At 36.4% G+C, this 16,689-nt stretch overlaps 1 protein-coding gene and 1 long non-coding RNA gene across 6 annotated transcripts in view; both read left to right on the top strand.

Annotated features, from left to right (window-relative positions):
* Window positions 1-545: 545 nt before the first annotated feature.
* Window positions 546-3,445, top strand: LOC125277250. Of its 3 annotated transcripts, none has more exons than XR_007186865.1 (6): window positions 546-1,552; window positions 1,685-1,759; window positions 2,021-2,092; window positions 2,533-2,622; window positions 3,126-3,239; window positions 3,330-3,445. It is a non-coding gene; the product is annotated as an uncharacterized LOC125277250 (long non-coding RNA). The 3 variants fall into 3 exon arrangements; XR_007186864.1 differs by having other exon boundaries at window positions 1,652-1,759; XR_007186863.1 differs by having other exon boundaries at window positions 546-1,759.
* A 13,065-nt stretch (window positions 3,446-16,510) lies between these two features.
* Window positions 16,511-16,689, top strand: part of LOC125277248 (regulator of microtubule dynamics protein 2) — a 54,306-nt gene continuing 54,127 nt past the window's right edge. For all 3 annotated transcript variants that reach the window (XR_007186859.1, XR_007186860.1, XM_048205596.1), the window contains exon 1: window positions 16,511-16,567. The gene's annotated coding sequence lies outside the window, so the exon portion shown is untranslated. The remainder of the gene's footprint in view (window positions 16,568-16,689) is intronic.

Here is a 16,689-nt window from a genome sequence, read left to right as displayed (position 1 = left end):
TCTGCCAAATGAATAAATGTAAATGTAAATGTAAAATGTTTATTACAAAAAGGCATAAAGTCACACTTGTGGTGTTCCCAGTCAAAAATTACCTGCCTACCAAGATAGCTTATAAATCACTTGTTATGCTATTTTATCACCAAATATTGGATTCAATCTTTTGTCAACTTGTTTTTTTAAAGGGGTCATGAACTGCGTTGTTTTATAATGTATCCTGGGGTGCACTTATAATGTTAGTATGCTTTTAAATTGTCACAATTTATAAATAAAAGGCATTTTTCCTACCCTGATTTTAGCCCTCTGATTTGAACGCTCTGTTTTAAGGGGCGTGTCTGCTGTGAGACTTCAGTGTAAATGCCCACTGCTGTGATTGGCTAACGTCTTTCCATTTAAAATTGAATTGAAGTATTACTCTCTCTTTTAGCACGTTTTTACTATTACAGCTCTCAAGGTTAAGTAAACGTGAAAAGTGTTGCATTACATTTATATCTATGGCATTATATTTAGATTGTGGCATGAAAGGTTGCAGAGATGAACACTATACACTCTCAGAAATAAAGGTACAGTGAGGGTACAATTAAGTACTTTAAGGTACAAATTTCACAAATGTGCCAGCAAAGGAACAAACATGTATCCAGCTGAGTACCAAAAAGTACCTTTCCAAAGAAAAGGGGTACACAATGAAATATGCATGGTGAAAGGTACATATATGTACCCTTTGAAAAGGTACATTGTCATATAAAGTAATAGTTAAGGTACAACATTCACAAATGTACCATTAAAGGTCCTATCGTGTTCCCATGGGGTACTTAGAAGTACCTTTTGGGTACACATCCTGTAGGGTACAAAAAAGTACCTTATTCAAGTCAAAGGGTACACTTCCTGTGGGGTACTAAGAAGTACTTTTCAAGTTACAGGGTACACAATCCTCTGGGGTAGCAGCTACTTATGCGTGCCTTTTCTAAGACTGATAGAGCCTTTGTCATAATTTGTAAATGTGGTATGCCTTGGACAGATTGACACAATAAATGTGTTATCTCCTGGGCGGGCAGTTTGTGTTTATGAAAATAAAAACAATACATATATTTCATATGGTAGCACATAAAAAGCTCTATAAATAATGAATAATCATTTATAAAAATAAATATACATTATATATATTTCAATTTATTACACGAAACGGCTGTTTTTTGTCGGCCAATCACGTCACGCCTCTCGTCTTTTCAAACTGCGGCGGATCGCGCTCTTTTCACTCCGGCCTGGTTTGAGGGGAATCGCGATGCTTTGGACCGTTCCGTAAGTTACGGTAGATAATACTTGTTAAAATGCGTAGTGCTGAAAAAAACGATCATAGAAATAGTTAGCTAACAAATATGTTGTTAATTAAGTTAGTTGGAGAGTGGCGACGTGCGTCGAGCAGTGTAGCGTTAGCGAAGTGTTAGCCAGGCAGAGCGCACGACAAGCTGTCCAGCACACCATATCATTATAAACAACTAAAAGAGTGCATTATAAGTGAAGGATTTAACGTGGAGCGTTTGCTTTGCTGCATCAGGTACGTTCACAGTGCTCCTGTGATGTGTTTTGCGGTTGACCGAGTGAAATGTTGTCTGTTCTCATCGCATTACTTTCTACGGTATGAATTTTCTTCAAGGACGTTGTCAAGAATTTGATTTGATGTTGACAGAGATGAAGGTTTGACCGATTTCACGTCAAGCACAGGAGCCCTACCACAAATGCTGAAGAGTGCCGTCAAATCCAGGTAACGTATTTTGTTTTTTGTATAGTAAATGTATTTTTAATGTGAGGATATTTTAGATGACTTTTTTAGGCAATATAATTTGCAATCTATGTTCTGTCTGTCAATCTATCTTATGCCTTGGTTGTTGTCAGCTGGCCTCTAAATTTCTTATTAACATGCAGCTTACAACATCATCTGACTGTTTGATAGATATTAGAAATGAATGTATTTTGTTGAGATCAATACTTTGTTCTTAAATTTTTTGTTCTTTGATTTAATCAGCAGTGAAGATGAACATCTAAGGGGACTCCCACAATGGCTTGAGTACTAATGCTGCTCGGATATGCTGTGTGTGTAGGTCTCATTGCATTTCAGTCTTTACTTATTTTCTTCTTTTACATAAAGTTATAAAAAAAATAATTCTACTCACCCTCATACTGTTACAAACCTGTGTGAGTTTCTTCTGTTGAACACACAAGAAGACGTTCTGAAGAATGTTGGTAACAGGACACTTGGTGCTATCCATTGACTTGGATTTTCAGATTTTTTTCCCATTTATGTAAGTCACAGGCTACCGTCAACTGTCTGGTTACCAGCATTCTTTAAAAATATCTTTTATGTTCAGCAGAAGAAAGAAACTCATGCAGGTTTGGAACATGAGGGGGAGTAACAATAACATTTTCATTTTTTGGTGAAATATCCCTTTAAGATATTTTAATAGACAATGCAAAAGTTGATATATTTGCTGATACTGATATATTTTGAAAAGGTTTCCTCTTTTGGATAAATAACAGATGGAAAGACTGAGGAGTTGAAAGCTGATTCTACCCTGGAAAGGAGTAATTTTCTCTTTTAGAGGGGATGGAAGACCAAGCAGATACTATGTAAGTGTGAAGTCTTTACTTACACGCACATCTCTTGTTTAATTTATCATAACAAATATTCATTAATATGACTTGACGTGAAGGAGGACAGATGCAGGTAATTGCACATGTTGATCTCTGACTGTTTAGGTTTCTTTAGTGCAAATCTATGGAGCTGCTGTAAATGCATAATAATGGTAATGGTACACATTCAAGTCTTAATGAAAAAAAAAAAAAACCTCTTCACCCTTACTAACTTATTTAACCTTAAAAACGCAATATCGCGTTCATATCGCAGATGAATCGCCTTCGATAATGAACGCGATATTGTGTGGCTTGTCAGTCTCTGTCTATTAAATGCCGCTCCATTTGAAAGCAGGTGATGGCGATTTAGCGGTAATCAGGGAACCGACTTTACTGACGAAATGCGCGTGACAATCGCATGCGATTAATCGTGCAGCCCTACTCTTAATCCTGCACTTAAACATTTGTTGCATCTCTAATCTGTTTTCATTCATTTTCAGATTAAAAAGTGCTACACAATGATGGTTGTTCTTGCATATCTTCTGCCACCGTTGCCTGGAAGTCGATGCAATGTTAAATCTGAAATTTCATTCCTTCAATTTAATTTTGTACCGGTAAGTTTTACATGGACCGTTATTTTTGTAATGATGTCTTGATGCATTATAAACTCCTAAAATGTATTTATTTTTTCCCTTATCTCTTAGCGTGGAGCCACTATTGCATCCCTCTGCAGCAGTTTTGAGACCGCATCAAAGACCAGACCACAGCCGATCTACATTGGAAGTTTGAAGAGCACAACATCACAGTACATCATTACGAGATTGACAGAGTAACCATTCCTGTGGATGAGGGCCTGATGTGCTGTGGACAATATATTCTAGGTGTGAAACTTGTCCTGTCCACCACAGATTAGTTTGGTCTTTTCTTTCTAAGACTGGAGCATCTAATATTGAAACACCACATTCTCTTCTTTTTAAAACTGACATTGTTTCGCTAGAAAACAACCTCTTCTTCAGCTGTGATCGCGTACAGCCCGTTTAAACACTTCAAAGACTTTTGAAACTGCATTGATTTGGACTTAAAAACGATGGTAACCAATGAACTCCATTGTTAGAAGAAAAATCCAGAAATGTTTTCCTCAAAAAACAAAATTTCTCTCCCACTGAGGAAAGAAAGACATGGATATCTTGGATGGCATTGGGTGAGTAAATTATTAGGAAATTTTACACTGCAGTAAGTAATGCATTCATAAAGTGATTCTCTATTAAAGTTGTTTAAATGTGAAAAACTTTGTTTATTAAAGTTTATTGCAAACGAAGATTGTGGTGTGCCGTCGTTATTCTCTTTCCAGTATTTTAATTTGTACAGTTTAACTTCTTTTAAATCATTGATTGTGGGAAAACAAAACATTGCTTTCTTTTGCTCTCATTCTTTTCTATTTATCAAGGACATTTTTGCCACTTTATAGGTACAATGGCATCGTCGCTGGGGTGGTACCCCTAACGAGAACAAATTGGTACCATCTAATGGGGTACATTTTTGTACCAGTGGATTAAGGTACAAATGTATTACTAAGGTACCAAATTGTCTCTCAAAAGGTACAATATAAAAGGGTACCATTGCTGTACCTCGGGGGTACCACCCCAGCGATGAGCCATTTGTACCCTCAAAGGTACATATTTGTACCTAAAAGGCACAAACTGTAGGGGTACTTCTTTGTACCCATTTATATGGTACAAGTTTGTTCCCCTTGGGGGTACTGCCCCAGCGACGAGCATTTGTACCTTTTTTTTGGTCTTTTCTGTACCTTTATTTCTGAGAGTGTAGCTGACCACAGACATGCTGTCGAGCGCATGAAAGCAGTGATCTCGTCATTAAAACTCAATTTCTGTATACTAACAAATGCTTTCATCTTCACTAACAGTGCAAACACGATATAACTAAGAGATTTGTTGAATAAAACGGGAGTTTTGCACATCAGTCAGATAAACTTGTGCTGTTTGATTGACAGCTTCAGCTCGTGCTACACCAACGACTGCAAAGGGGGCTTTCTTTGATCGCTTTCTTTATATAATTTAATCACCGTTAAATAACAGATTATTTTCATCCTACTATGAGAAACAATGCAAGCTGACATTTAGTCACTGGTTTGATTTGCTGACACACAAAGAACATCTGACTGTACATGAATCACATCAGATCAGGCATTAGAATTAATACAGTTACTTACATGTTGTCACATTACTGTCGAGTCCAGGCACTGCACTATATTTTGTAATCCTCAACGGCATGTTTATTGCTTGGTAGCTCGATCTGGTTTAGCACCACATAGGCCTATGTTACTTAGGCTACCTATTCTTTTGCATGTCATGCGTGAATCGGTTGGCGGGGCTAAACAGGCAGTGATGAAGTAGGCGTTGATCATCTTCTGCGGAGGCGGTGCTTGCTGCCCTTTGACGTCATAGATCCCCACTTTGAAAAACCTGTCGTTTGCTGGGTCTGGTGTCAATTAAAGCTTTTATTGGACTAACAAGGAAGTTTACAATTCTGAAACTTACAGGATATTCTTATAATATTCTTATAGTAGACATATAAGTATAGTATTCTTATATGTCAAAAGCTCAAGGAAAATTTGATTTCTCAGTTCATCACCCCTTTAAATTAGCACAGGTTTTGTATTTATTTTTGAAGCTGATTGATCATAGGCCTCATTGATCTGAGCTTATATTGGTCAAAAATGACAACCCATTGAAAATGAATGGGAGAGTCGAAAATCAGAGAAACGATTAGTGTTCAGGAGCGTGTTAATCATGTTCATGTTCACATATATACAAATGTGAAAAAATAAAGGCCTCAGACCCTCTTACCAGCGGATGAGTCTGGTCGGCCGTTGAATCAATTCGATTTCTAGGGCGGAGCAAATCCGAGCAAACAGGAAGTGGAGTAAACCAATCAGAGAAGGGTGGATATGACGTTAGCAAAGCTACAAGAGAGTCAACAGTGAAAAGTAAATAATTAATGTGTTTTTGGTCATTTAAAACTGAATTCACGGCTGAATAGAACAAACTCTCGGGTCTCCTGTGCGCAGTCTTTGTTGATATTGAAGGGACTTTTGCCGCACTAGAGTAAACAAATCTGATTGCGCGGTACGGTTGGAGTTGACTCGAATCGCGACGGAGGGCGGACTGACCAGACTGATATATCTTGTAGAAGATATATCAGTCTGGCCTTGCCAGGCAATCAGACCTCTGCATGTGTGGATAAATGCATAATCGTGCATTTGTGCACATACACACATGTTCATGTACACAAACAAACTATTTTGAGTATTACAAGCTCTCTTTTGCACAGAGATGAACTTTATCCTCAAATCAGTGAGGCTCAGATCAATGAGGCCTACGATCGATCTATTCCGAAAATAAACACAAAACCTGTCCTAATTGAAAGAAGACAAGCTGACAAAAAGATTGAATCCAATATTTGGTAAAATAGCATAAGTGATTTATAAGCTATTATTATAAGCTATTATAATTATTATTCAGCCTCTGCTTAAAACATGATTAGTGTTACAAAGTTGGTGACATTGTTTGTAACAGTTGCATTTCTCAACTTTTATTGACATGGTTAAATTTTTTTTGTTACACTTTAGATCAGGGTTCCTCAAATCCAACCCTGGAGGGCCACCGATGTGCAGTTTAGCTCAAACCCCAACCAAACTCACTTACCTGCAAGTTTCTAGAAACTCTGAAGACCTTGATTACTGTAGCTTGTTCAGGTGTGTTTGATTAGGGATGGAATACTGCAGGGCAGGACCTGATTTGAGGAACCCTGCTCTAGATTAACAGTAGGGTGAACTGAAATCCAATTAATATCTTACAACAGAATTGCAGTTCTATATTGTCTTATTCTACACTCTAAAAAATGCTGGGTTAAAAACAACCCAAGTTGGGTTGAAAATGGACAAACCCAGCAATTGGGTTGTTTTAACCCAGCAATTGGGTTGTTTTAACCCAGCCTGCTGGGTAGTTTTATTTAACTCAACTATTGTTTAAAAATTACTGTATTGCTTAATTAAAATTAACCCAAAGTATGTTGGAAATGAACATTTATTAATGTTCAATGAATAATTATTAAACAATAAACATTTATTAAATTGCTTATTAATAAATTTATATTAATAAACTATTAAACTATTAAATGTATATTAATAAAATATTAAAGCTTATTAATAAACATTCACCTTTTGTCTATTATTGTTGCCTCTAATTGCATCTGGTTTTTAATTTCCCAACTATTTTGGGTTCATTTTAAGCTAGCCATATAGCAATTTTTAAACAATAGTTGGTTTAAATAAAACTACCCAGCAGGTTGGGCAAACATTTAACCCAATGCTTCAAGTACTTTTTCTAAACTCTTAACACAGCAACACACCTACATCTCACTATTAGCCAAATAGTTAATTTTCTGTGCAAAACCATATTTTGTTAAATAAATACAAACTCTACATTTCAAAATGCTAAAAACCTTTTTCTATATTTTAACTTTATCAAAACACAGCAAACCTGATTCAAAATCGAGTTGTTCTGTCAAAACACTAGAACTAGTTTTCTATCCAACATGAACAGATATACCCCTGGTTTCACAGACAAGGGTTAAGCTAGTCCTAGACAAAAATGCATATTTGAGCTTTTGTAATGGAAAGCAACTTGCACTGACATATCTTAAATAATATCACTTCCATTGTTTTGTCTCAAGATGCAAACCAGTAATTTTTTCTAGGACACATTTATAAAAGTTACTTAAAGTTTTTCTCAATTGATTTGACACATTTCTCACATTTCTTTGTAATGTACCTGCTCTCAAAACAGTTAACAGTAATCTAAACACTCTTACATTTGCCAAACAGTTAATGTAACTTTACTGCAAAATAAAACACTGCATTTTTTTTCTAGTAATGCATTTATTAAAAGTAAATATTAACATCAAAACAGGCGTATTGTCTATTGATTTTAGAACATTTTCAGCTGTAGATGTACAAATACACTAACGAAAATACACGTTTATTGTAATGTTTTTCCAACAGGTTTTGTTATATGGGTCTTTGAGCAAATAAAGCTTCAACTGATATAATGCATATTTTTGAGTCATAACCAATGTGTTTAAACAATTTTCATAACATTTCAGTGTTAAAATTATTATATATTTTTTTTTTGTCAGGTGGTACAACCAAATATTTGTAAATATACAGTGGGTACGGAAAGTATTCAGACCCCCTTAAATTTTTCACTCTTTGTTATATTGCAGCCATTTGCTAAAATCATTTTCCTCATTAATGTACACACAGCACCCCATATTGACAGAAAAACACAGAATTGTTGACATTTTTGCAGATTTATTAAAAAAGAAAAACTGAAATATCACATGGTCCTAAGTATTCAGACCCTTTGCTCAGTATTTAGTAGAAGCACCCTTTTGATCTAATACAGCCATGAGTCTTTTTGGGAAAGATGCAACAAGTTTTTCACACCTGTATTTGGGGATCCTCTGCCATTCCTCCTTGCAGATCCTCTCAAGTTCTGTCAATTTGGATAGTAAACGTTGGTGGACAGCCATTTTTAGGTCTCTCCAGAGATGCTCAATTGAGTTTAAGTCAGGGCTCTGGCTGGGCCATTCAAGAACAGTCACAGAGTTGTTGTGAAGCCACTCCGTTATTTTAGCTGTGCGCTTAGGGTCATTGTCTTGTTGGAAGGTAAACCTTCGGCCCAGTCTGAGGTCCTGAGCACTCTGGAGAAGGTTTTCATCCAGGATATCCCTGTACTTGGCCGCATTCATCTTTCCCTCGATTGCAACCAGTCGTCCTGTCCCTGCAGCTGAAAAACACCCCCACAGCATGATGCTGCCACCACCATGCTTCACTGTTGGGACTGTATTGTACAGGTGGTGAGCAGTGCCTGGTTTTCTCCACACATACCGCTTAGAATTAAGGCCAAATAGTTCTATCTTGTTCTCATCAAACCAGAGAATCTTATTTCTCACCATCTTGGCAAACTCCATGCGGGCTTTCATGTGTCTTGCACTGAGGAGAGGCTTCCGTCGGGCCACTCTGCCATAAAGCCCCGACTGGTGGAGGGCTGCAGTGATGGCTGACTTTCTACAACTTTCTCCCATCTCCCGACTGCATCTCTGGAGCTCAGCCACAGTGATCTTTGGGTTCTTCTTTACCTTTCTCACCAAGGCTCTTCTCCCCTGATAGCTCAGTTTGGCGGACGGCCAGCTCTAGGAAGGGTTCTGGTCATCCCAAACATCTTCCATTTAAGGATTATGGAGGCCACTGTGCTCTTAGGAACCTTAAGTGCAGCAGAATTTTTTTTTTAACCTTGGCCAGATCTGTGCCTTGCCACAATTCTGTCTCTGAGCTTTTCAGGCAGTTCCTTTGACCTCATGATTCTCATTTGCTCTGACATGCACTGTGAGCTGTAAGGTCTTATATAGACAGGTGTGTGGCTTTCCTAATCAAGTCCAATCAGTATAATCAAACACAGCTGGACTCAAATGAAGGTGTAGAACCATCTCAAGGATGATCAGAAGAAATGGACAGCACCTGAGTTAAATATATGAGTGTCACAGTAAAGGGTCTGAATACTTAGGACCATGTGATATTTCAGTTTTTATTTTTTAATAAATCTGCAAAAATGTCAACAATTCTGTGTTTTTCTGTCAATATGGGGTGCTGTGTGTACATTAATGAGGAAAAAAAATGAACTTAAATGATTTCAGCAAATGGCTGCAATATAACAAAGAGTGAAAGATTTAAGGGGGTCTGAATACTTTCCGTACCCACTGTATATCTACTCATACATGAAATTAGCTGTTTTTATCAGTATTTGATAGATATTTACAACTCTTTTCACTCTGCCACAATGATCTATTGGGGTCCTCTGGATGTTGCATTACAGTATCAGGCTTAAGGTCATTACCTTGTCAGTTGATAATAAAATATTTGCACTTGTGCCACCCTGACATTTGAGAATATACAAATTGCTGAGCAAAAGTTTCAATTATCTCAACAACTATATTTATAAAATTTGTTTATATGTATGTTTAAACACCACTCTCCTCCCTCCCCTTCCACCCTGCTTTCCACTTTCACTATGTCCATGTCTTCTTACAATTTTTCCTCTTGCTCTTTCCACTACACCAATGCCCTCCACTGTACTCAGCTCTTCTCCAATCCTTTTTTTTATTTCCCCCTCTCTCCTCAAGTGTGATCTCCTTCTATATGTTCCACTCTTCCTTTTCTTCTCATTACACCCATTCCTCTACTCACACCACCACCTTTACGCTTACACTTCTTTATTTCCCTCTTCTCTTGCATATTTTCTTGCTCAGTTCTTTTCCTTTTATATTTTCCCTATTGTGATAAATGTGTAAACATTTGGCAAAATTGAATGTCCTGTGTTGTGTATTATTAATCAAGCACATATCAGTTTGGGGCTAACTGAAAACATACCAAGTGCATTTTATAATATGACATATTCCAGGGTTTTGTTTGTTGTGTTTGGACACAATTCTGAATTGTGTAAAGCCTGTGATCGTTTTTTCCTGATTTATTAAAGTTTTGGTTGGATGTATGAACAATTATGAAAACATTTTAGAACTTTCAAAAAATTCATGTGATTTTAGAAAATTCATGTGATTTGCAATTTGTGTGAAATGAATGAAAACGTACAAACTGTTTAGGACAATTACAAAGTGTTCTGATCACTGTGTTAACTGTTTTGAGAACAGTGATCTGAGTTTGGAGAAATGTGTCAAATCGATTGAGAAAAACTGTAAATGTCCTAATTGAACTGAGGCCTAATCCTAGCTTAGTCTAAGCCCTGCCTATGAAACCGGGCCATAGTCAATCGTAGTGCAATGACTGTCAAAATATTAACAGTTGATGGCATTACGAAAACTACATGTTTCGGTTCTACCTGTAGAATATGAAATCCATTATTTTTATAATTCAGTTTCCTTTTACTGCAATAAAAGTAGAATGCTTACATGAAAGCCATTCTACATTTTTGGTTGAGTGTTAAATGTGTGCATTCTTGGCAACAGCAACATACTATCTAAAAGTGAATGAGTCATTACATTATAGAATGTACAGTAGAAATAAAGAAGAAGAAGAAAGTAACCAAATTGCTCAGGGCAACCACTGGTCGAATGAGTCCCCTATGCAGAACTTCAGTTGGCCCCTTGGTTGAAATTGCTTTCTGAGGGTGGGTGTGGTGTTGATGTTGCCCCCATAGAGGGTGGGATGGTGTCCCCTTGGTAGTTAGTGCCCTATATGCACTATGATGTTGATCAACAACAAATCCAACATACATAGACCTTTTTATCTCACAATTCTATTTTTTTCCTCTCAATTGTGAGTTTACATGATCTCACAATTCTCAGAATTGTGGGATGTAAACTAGGAATTAAGAGAAAAAAGTCATAATTGTGAGATTAAAAAGTCACAATTACCTTTTTTATTTTATTTTCCTTGACAGAAATAAGCTTTCATAGGTTCCACATGTGTAACGGGTAAAACCATAGAGATGCACAATCCAACACACATTCTTACTCCTCTCCCATACCTCTTCTTCTCCCTTGTCCTGATCCAACTATTCCTCTCCCTCACCCAGACATTTTTTCTCTCTCTCTCTCTGCTTCTCTGAGTTGTTCTGTTCTCATCCACACTGAACAAAACCCATTCAAAGAGTCCTATTTTACTGTGTCCATGTAATGAAAAGAACTTATAATGAACTTATATATATATATAAAATATGTATGTATAAAACCCCTCACCCAGGTCCTACTTGCCCCTGCTCTGCACAGACCTCGAACCTGGATCTCTGGCATGGGAGTTGGACGCTCTAACAAGGAGGCTAAAGGCTGCAACCTCTAGCGTCAGTCGCTAGAGCATCCAGAGGAGTGAGGTTTACTCGCACAGTGACTACTAGCTGGCCTCCTTTACATATATTCAATACTTTTGAGCTGTTGTTGTTGCAGACATTTTATAGGTTTTATACTATTAAAGATTGGAACATTAGGTCTTAATTTCTGGCATGGTGTGTTTAAGGATTTGATCCATGATTTTGTTCTGGGGTAAACTTGTATGAAAAGGAAATTTAAGCATTATAGAAATGTGTTAATTGACTGCATTTTGTGTGAAAACAACAGGAATTGCAACAAAAGATGGACGTTGTGCTAATTGTTTTTAGAGTTTTGAAAATGTGACTACAGATTGGACAAAAGTATGTTAGCAATTGAAAAAAAAAAAAAAAAACTGTAACTCTTATTTTTCTCGGGTTAATGTCAGACATGGGCCTTTTACCGGACAGAGTATTATAGATCTTAATCCATGTTGTAAGAAACTGTATGGTCAAAGGTTATTTAAATATTCATGTGCAAAGGAGTGGAATAAGCTGCCTTTGGATATAGACTGATGGTTTCAGTATGAGAGTAAAGAGACTCTCTGTTTTTAGATAGGATGTGTTAAAATGATATGTTTAAGATATGTTTGTTAAATTAACATGATTTAATATGTTGTTTTTATGATTTTCATTCATGGTATTTATAGTTACCTCCTGTTAATTTAACATTAAATGCTTGTTTAAGCAAAGCGATGGAATAACATGGAATGTGTGTTTGAGCCAGATGCGCTGGTTTAAGTATCTCAGAAAGTGCTGATCTCCTGGAATTTTCATGCATCCCAGTGTCTAGAGTTTACAGAGAATGGTGCAAAAGTTGGCTGCAGTTCTGTGACCATAAAGGTCAGAATGACAAGACTATTCAGTCTCAATCTCAAAGCAACTGAAATTTCACAATATTACAACAAATCTATGAGGAAGAGCACCTCTGAACACACTAAACCTTGCAGCAAAGAACTATGCTATAGTGGGCACAGACATAACAAAACTGGACAGTTCAAGAGTGTGAAAACATTGAAATATGACATGATCTGACCAGGGGGTAAAAGTTTGATCAGTTAACATTACAGTATTAGACCCCTTCTGGTAGATGCTGTAACTACACCATCTGGACCCAAAAGCATCCTTCCCCATTTACAGTTTTTCTCAATTGTTTACACACAAATATTGGTACTTGAGACACAATGACCACAACATGTAACTCATGCACCAACCCCCTGAACCAATTCTGCTAAACTACAAGCACAATTCCTGCTTTACACTCACATTGCAGTTCTAAAACACACTTTTTTCAAAAGACTACACACAATTCTCTGCATTTGGCACAATTTTCGGGCAGAAAAATCACTTGTTTTCACAAGGAACACACTGCCATTCAAATATGCACACTGACTCATCACATGGGCAAACACCTGTCACACATTTTTACAATTACATGTATGTATGTATGTATGTATGTATGTGTATATATATATATATATATATATATATATATATATATATATATATATATATATATATATATATGTGTGTGTGTGTGTGTGTGTGTGTGTATGTATGTATGTGTATGTGTATATATATATATATATATATATATATATATATATACTACAAATATTTTACAACACACTTATGTATGTACTGTCTGTAGTAAGTGTAACTCTGAACCAAATAAAGACCAAAGTCATTATGATGAATGGAGAAGTGTTTTCCATTCATCATAGTGTTTTACATAGAGCACATCAGTGTTCAACTGGTTCTTATAAATGTCTATTCATATGATGGTTTGTGTGTGTCATTTGAAAACAAAATACCATTTTGAGAAGAAAGAACATTGTTTTGAATGTAAAGTTTCATTTTGCAGGAGAATTGAGGGGTTTTGCCCATTGTGTGTGTGTTTTTTGATTTGTGTGTAGAGTTCTGAGAGTATGAGGCATGCTTTCAGAAAATGTGTGTAAACAATCAAGAAAAACTGTAAGTCTCCAAAACTCAAGGCTGCTTACATAGCCAAAAACATACTCTACCAGTCAGAAGTCTAGAATAATTTTAATTTGACTTTTGATCAATTGAATGTATCCTTGCTGAATAAATAAATATATAAAATATAATCAATTAATTTTAAATTAATTATTTAAAATTCATTTTAATCTTACTTAGCCCAAACATTTGAATGGTAGTCTATCACAATTTCCACAAAAACATTAAGCTTCACCATCAAAGAAATAAATTAGTTTTATGATATATTCAAATGGAAAACAGTTATTTTACATTGTAATAATATTTCACAATATTACAATTTTCATTGTATTTTTAGTTAAATAAATGGAGCCGAGGTGAGCACAAGAGACTTCTTTCAAAAGCATTAAAAATCATAATTATTCCAAATTTAACAGATATGTATTATGCTGTAACTGAGTGAAGTGTCATTAACACTAAAAGGGGTGACGTGACCTGGGTGATACAAAAATTTGAGAGGCTGTGGGTTGAGGCAGGGCAAGTTTGGGTCTCAGTTGCTTCATGTTGAAAGGGTATTTGTTGTGAATATTTAGATCTGCTGTCTTTGTTCAGAATTATTTTTGTTTAGCTTACGGGCAGCATTTAAAAAAAACATGACCACCTGTAGGGGAAATCTACTAACCTTCTGATAAAAGTTGATACATTTCACATATTTACAATATTTGGGGGGGACTTATGTTTAAAACGTTGTTCAGTGTTAGCTTATTACGTTTATGTTTTATGAATTTAATTTTTACATTTATCATAATTAGTCTGTAAATGTTTGTATTTCCCAGGTCACATTACCTGTTTGGGGGTATAAATCCACTGAAAACAGAATGCTTGTTTGGCAATGCGTATTACAACATTATAGCCAGATTTTTAGGGCCCGAGCACCAATGGTGTGAGGACCCTATTGTAATTGCTCGGCCAAATCTTCTTCTTCTCCAAAATCAATTACATTTCTGAGGGCCTAAACATGCTTGAAAACTCATGAAACTTTGCACACGTGTCAGAAGTGGTAAAAATTGATATGGGTTTCAGAATTAGGTGTGGCAAAATGGCTCGATAGCGCCACCTACAAAATTTCAATTAAGCGCCCTTCGTGCTACGTTTCACGTATAATTCGGTAGATGCATGTAACATCCCAATACCTACAAAAAAGCCCTGGGTGCAAAATATGTAAACTCAACAGGAAGTGAGATATTTTGAATTTTCTCTGCAAAATTTTGTCAGTTTTTGCCATTCCCAGACGTTGTACTTTAACAAACTCCTCCCAGAGCTTTTATCAGATCAACATCGTATTTGGTCAGTCTAATCTAAAGGCCTTTGAGACATTAAACTGCGAAGATCTAGAGATTTCGCTGAAGGCCTTGTCCTTGGCGGCCTAGCGGCCTAGCGATGTTTCGCCATGACACAGGAAGTTGTTGTAACTCTGGCAAACAATGTCCGATCTGCCCCAAACTTCACGTGTTTTATTAGAGTCCCTGGACTCTTATCACACAAGTGAAGTTTGGGGCAGATCAGACATTGTATCCCTGAGTTACAACAGCTTTCTCTTTCATGGCGAAACATCAGACTTTGTCAGGCCACCACAGACACACCGTTCAACAAAAACTCAAGGTCTTTGCAATTTAACATGGCTAAAGCCTTAAGATTAGACTGAACTAATATGATGTGGTTAAATGTCTATGGGGAGTTAATCAGTTTAAAACATATAATTTCCTGTTGCCTGCAGGTGGCGCTATGCCCGTAACTGAATATTGTCATGTAGATGTCTTTAGGCCTGGCATAAAAACATCTATATGCCAATATTCAGTCAGTCACAGTGCCACCTGCTGGCAACAGGAAATGGCATGCTTTACACTTTAACTCACTCCCAGAAACAAATTTCAATATGCCACGAAGTATCAAACATACTAGAAACATGTTAAATCATTCAACTCTTGGCTAAGTGCTAACGTATATGCTATTAATTCTACAAAATAGGAAGTTGTTGTAACTCAGGCATACAATGTCCAATCTGCTCCAAACTTCACATGTTTGATAATAGTCCTGGCCTGAAGACATCAACATGGCAATATTCAGTTACGGTCAAAGCGCCACCTGTTGGCAGCAGAAAGTATGGCACTTTGAAATGACTTGGCCATTATTCTGTATTCACTTGCTTACAGTACATGCATGTCGCCCACTGTTCACTGTTTTCCTGATGCCAATGGGTGGCAGTGAGCCCGGGTGCAAGGGCCCTTTCATCGCTGCTTGCAGCTTTAATTTAAACATTTATTCTATCTTATCTTACATTTACTTCATTACAATCATTAAAGATTTCTGAGCAAAAGACTTTACTTAAAAAAAAAGTATGAACTATCAATCAGAGGACAATAGGCATGAAGTAGATTGTGTACAACAGGGTTTTCAGCAATGTTTTGGTCATATTGATAATTTATAGGCCCTAGAAATTTGTTACTAAATTAAATATTATTATAATATTATTGAATATTATACAGTATTATACAATATATTCATAAATAGGCATTATACTTATTGTTCAACAGAATTTTACAAAGAATGTTTATGAGTTATAAGAGATGGTTTTAAAAATGTGGCTATAATGTTGTAATACGCACGGCCAAACAAGCATTCTGTTTTCACTTAATTTGTACCCCCAAACGGGCAATGTGACCTGTGAGATACAAACATTAAAATCAAAAATAAAAGTCATGTTTTTTAAAAAATCATGAAATTGTATTATTTGTGTCCTAAGAAGATGGAAAATAGCAATAAATTAATTTTCTGATGACTCTTTATGGTCTTGCCCTTTTAAGGGTTAAAGTATGTCTGTGCAAACATGCGAAAAGCCAATCAGAGCAGCTGAAACAGCTGAATCACAGTTCAAGGTTGATCAGATACATGTGTTTATAGACTAGAGAAACACACCATAGCACTGAACTCCACAGCAGTGAAGGCCACAGATCTGCTTCATTACAGTAAGTTCAATCACTAACATTGTTTTGACTGCTTTTGTCAGGGTTTTTTGGTCTTATTTTTTGGAATATGTATACAGGATTGTGCTCAAGAGATTCTTTATGCACATATGTCGTACAAATTA

This window comes from Megalobrama amblycephala, linkage group LG10, assembly GCF_018812025.1.
Source record: "Megalobrama amblycephala isolate DHTTF-2021 linkage group LG10, ASM1881202v1, whole genome shotgun sequence".
Lineage (NCBI taxonomy): Eukaryota > Metazoa > Chordata > Actinopteri > Cypriniformes > Xenocyprididae > Megalobrama > Megalobrama amblycephala.
Note: the sequence above shows the minus strand (reverse complement) of the source record. Positions and strands in the feature narration are given on the sequence as shown.